The 4568-nt window shown below is 49.9% G+C and overlaps 1 long non-coding RNA gene across 2 annotated transcripts in view; it reads left to right on the top strand.

The window, feature by feature from the left end:
• Window positions 1–1212, top strand: part of LOC124653221 — a 2454-nt gene extending 1242 nt beyond the window's left edge. For both annotated transcript variants that reach the window (XR_006987833.1, XR_006987832.1), the window contains one exon: window positions 694–1212. This is a non-coding gene — a long non-coding RNA (uncharacterized LOC124653221). The remainder of the gene's footprint in view (window positions 1–693) is intronic.
• The last annotated feature ends 3356 nt before the right edge of the window (window positions 1213–4568 follow it).

The raw sequence follows: 4568 nt of genomic DNA, 5'->3' as shown, positions 1-4568 counted from the left end.
CGGTTCAAATACTTTGCATGTGCTCAAAAAGCAAATATTGCCACCTGCCGTGGAGGAAGATGATTAGGATTATGCTCATATTCATAGGCATTTTTTTACTTGTGAAAATGTTATTATTTATATACATACTGTGTGCTCACGACACATCATCCACTGTAGTTTTTTGTTTCGTCATCAACAGCCTTGTTATTTATATAAGCATTAGAGCTTTGCCATCCATTCTAATAACATTGCAACCATCAATGTTTTTCACACTTCTAAACTACAACCAAAGTGTCATGTTTTCTCCTCAAAGAAGGAAACCATGCAGTTTTCAAGTAACCATGCAGTTTTCAAGAAACCATGCAGTTTTCAAGAAACCATGCAGTTTTAAAGATACAAAACTCAATGAATAATCAAATGAGAATCATTTCCTAAATTTTGACAAAAGTGTATTTTCAGGGTTTAGCTTGGGTTGCTGGGCTGGAGTAAGTCTAGCTAGGAATTGCTATTTTGAAAGAGAAACTTAAGATGCATAGCAAACACTAAAAAATCGAGATACATAGTGTATCGTCAATTTTAATTCAGTTTTCAGATGGGTCCCATTATTAGATCTAACTTGCATTAGTAAATTTATGAGACGTGCGCATGCGCAGGCTTACTAGATTTCTTCTTTTATTTAGTTGGTTATAACTAACTCAACCTTACTTGTAGCTGATAAGAGAATGGCCGCGTGCAAGTTCATTCTTCTGTCATTGGGGCTACTTGCTGGATATATGGCGTCCAAGGATCATAGCAAGCTTGCTTTTATGCTCAAGGTCTGTGACAGTAGCATGAAGATCTACAAGGTCTTTGCTGAGATCGTCGACATCTTATATGCACTCTTCAAGTAGTTGCTACTGCTTTATCTGATGTGAGAGGACCTTATTTGGACAACCTATGCGAGACGGGCAGTTTTGTTAGCTTCTCTAGGTCATTTCTATTGACATCACAGTCGGCTGATTTGTATCATATGGATCGAAGATTGACATTCCGGCCACATCTGCAACTCGTTGCTGCTTTGTATTAGGTCCTTATTTGGACAACGTATGTGAGACGGACAGTTTTGTTAGCTTCTCTAGGTCATTTCTATTGACATCAGTCGGATGATTTGTATCATATGGATCGAAGATTGACATTCCGGCCACATCTGCTACAGTTGCTGCTTTGTTATTAGGACGTGGAGTGCAAGTAGTGTCCTTATTAATTCCAGGGGATGTACACGAGTAACCGTATTGCACGGTTAAAACTGCCCACTATTATTTGTAAAATCACACACGATGGAAGACTAGTTTAGTAGTCTGCATAGTTGCAGCAGTAGTTGCTGATACCAGTAAAGGAAAATCAATCTGGCATCGTTCTTCAAACCGCCCATGTCATAGATGAATGTTGTGAGGTAGATAAACCAAACTGGGTACCTGCATCACACAACCATGTTAACTATACTACAATCATAGACATGCATATATAGAACAATGTTGAAAACGTTTCAAGCCTTTGTAGCACACATACGTGATGTATTCTAGCGGGAGTGCTCTGTGGAAATCCTTGACAGCCCAAATGAGGACAAGACCTGTAGAGAGGACACTAAAATCAGTAATCGCCGTAACTGGCATGCATGCATGGCCGAGCTAGATAAATCGGTGATATATACTGTACTTACCGAATTTGATCCGTGCGATGATGTCGTTGGAGTAGCCCTGCCTCCGGACCTGCGACGACACGACGCTGAGCTTGTAGAAGGCGTAGCCGAGCACAGCGTCCAGGAACGTCGAAGGGTCCATCTTCCACAGCTGGTAGCACGCGACGCTTGCTACAAGCGCACCTGGATAAAAATTCGACGGATTGCATGTGTAAAGATAAAGAAATAACTTGCATGCGTGTGTCTGACTCTGTGTGTTGGAATATGTACCATAGGGCATGCCGATGTGGTAGTCCTCAGTGTCGAAGACGGTCCAGAGGGAGCGGAGCTGGTGGAAGTTGTCCAGGAGGGGACGGAACGCGCCGGCGATCATGTCCTTGAGCGCCGCAGCCGCCGGACCGTGCGCGTTCACGTCCGCCGGACCGTGCACCTCCGTCATGTCAGACGCCGCCGGCCCGTGCACCTCCGTCATGTCAGACGCCGCCAGGACGTGCACTTTGCTTAGCGGGGCGACAAAGTCGGCATGGTTGTGAATGCAGCGCTGCGAACGGAAAAGCACACGGCCGGCGCGGGCGGTTAGCTAGCTAGCTGCTGGGTACGTATGCATCGATCTACACTTACCTGGAGCAGCAATTAAGCAGCGAATAGGCAGGCGCGGTGCTCACCAGTGGTGCCGGCGCCGGCGCGCGGGCGCCGGCGGGGATGCGCAGGAACGCGCGGCGCGGCGTGGAGACGCGCGAGCCGGCGACGGCGAGTGCGAGGGAAGAAAGCCCAGAGGACGTGAAGGCCGGCGCCGCCATCATCATCGCCATTGGCTACGATTCCGTGCTGTGATTGCGTGCGGGGATTAAGGTGCTCACGCTCGTGGAATCGTAACGTGACTAGATATTGGAAGTGCTTTATATACGCGTGTGGCCGCGATCTGATCGATGCCCAAAACCCCCTTACAACGTGGTCGATGCCAACTTCGAGTCCGGATGGACAACAAACGACCCGAGACGAGTTCGCACCTTAGCCGGACCCAGTTGTGTCTTCCAAAGCGCCTCCGTCAAAAACATCGGATGGATCATTTGGGGATGCTATCACTTGGTGCCGTTTCTGGGGACGTCCGTTTCCAGCTGCGACCTTCAAACAATGCCCCAAAACAATTAAATAGGACGAAAATAACAATTATATGTTACAACCTTGAAAACTACCATCTATCCCAGCCTACACGCCATCCTTCAGGGTGCTCGACGGCCCCGCCCCGTGGTCGTCGCCCTCCCTCTTCCGCTCCTGGAAACGTTGCATCCTCCGAAGCTCCGCGAAAAGAGCTCGGTGTTCTGCCGCGTCCTCGAGGAGCCGCTGCCCCTCCTCCGCGAAGAAGAAGCGGGCCACCTCCTCTATCAGCGCTCGTTGGATAAAGACGACGATGGCGCGGCGCTGATGCTCCTTGTTGGCTTCCTCGCAGCCGCGAGTGTCATCCTCATTCTGCTTTAGCAACTCGAAAGACGCGAGGATGGCCCTCTGCTCTGACTCCTTATCCTCCAGGTCAGGCCCGTCGTCGATCCAGTCAAGGTCGTCGTTGCTCGCCTCCTCCTCCACGGCCGCTGCCTCCCGTCACAGTTGCTGCTCCGCGTGGCCGCTTCCTCCTCTGAGTCAACATTGAAAATCACGTGAAGCGCCTCCTCCTCCGCGTCAGCCAAGAACTGCGCGTGAAGTGCCTCCTCCTACGTGTCCTCCTCGTTGGCTTAGTCGAACTCGAAGATGTTGAACGGGGGAGGTGGAGGCGGTGGTGGAGGTGCCTGGCCGCCGCCAGCGCGGCTCATCATGCTGAAGGTGGTGGATAGGCAACAAGGCATGCTTTCGCGGAGGTGGAGGGAAGGATTGCCGGCGACTGTGGTGCAGATAGCGAGCGGAGTTGGCCTTTTATAGCCATGGCGGCGCGGGAAGCGGCAGGGAGAAAGAGCGGGAAACAATGGAGAGACGCGGGAAGATGCGGGGAAGGTGGGTGGCGGGCGATGCATGGAGGCAGCGTAGCAACGACGGGACATTTCGCCTGCAGCGCCATGGAAACCGGTGTCGCCATTAAGGCAAACCTACACGTCTTCAGTTTGTGCCGCTGATGAGGCTGGCCCATCACTTGCGACGGCGGTTTTGGTTCCTTCTGGCGCCCCCGCAGCGTCCCCTGTGTAGCGGGGATAGGCACGGGGCGCCAAACACTATATTGGGTCACGCCGGACGGAAAAGGGCTTCAGAGCACGCGACTGGGAGCGGTCAAACGTCCGGTGCGCCTCAAATCTCTTTAAGGGACGCGGCTGGAGATGCTCTTAGGGTATGTCCAGCGGTTTGATGCGGCCCATGCTCCATGTGGATAGGAGAATAACGTAAAAAAACACTGCCGCAACATTTTTGTGATTTCAATAACCATAATGTGAATATGGCGTATATATATAGAAAAGCATTCATACCACATGGGGCGTCCGCCACTGTGGCTGAGGCTTTGGCAATGTTGCATTTTTTTCGTTAAGGGGAGGCCCGGCCTCTACATTAATTGATGCATGCGGTTGGCAATGTTGCATGGATTCTCTTTTGCTTGCTCTTTAAGATGCAACGATAATCGGATTCTTTAGAAGTGATCCAAATTTTCTCGGGTGAAGAACGGATTTGGATTGATGCCACGGCAATTTACGCCTACATTGTGACTACATCTGAAAGTATAGGGAAGGTCTGAGTTTTCTCATTGTGGGAGAGATGGTATCAGCTCATGAACTAGCTAGGAATCACTTTACTTCTAATATCTTGTGTAATTGGGCCGATGAACCACTTGCTTTCTTTTACGAACTCTCCTAAACTATGTAAGTGTTGTGCGAAAACCTCCATCAGCACCGTGCTCCAGTGATCCTTACAATTCAAATTTTTCAAAAAC

Source organism: Lolium rigidum, chromosome 5, assembly GCF_022539505.1.
Source record: "Lolium rigidum isolate FL_2022 chromosome 5, APGP_CSIRO_Lrig_0.1, whole genome shotgun sequence".
NCBI classification, from domain to species: Eukaryota; Viridiplantae; Streptophyta; class Magnoliopsida; order Poales; family Poaceae; genus Lolium; species Lolium rigidum.
The sequence above is the reverse complement of the archived record's forward strand: the minus strand, read 5'-3'. Positions and strand labels throughout refer to the sequence as shown.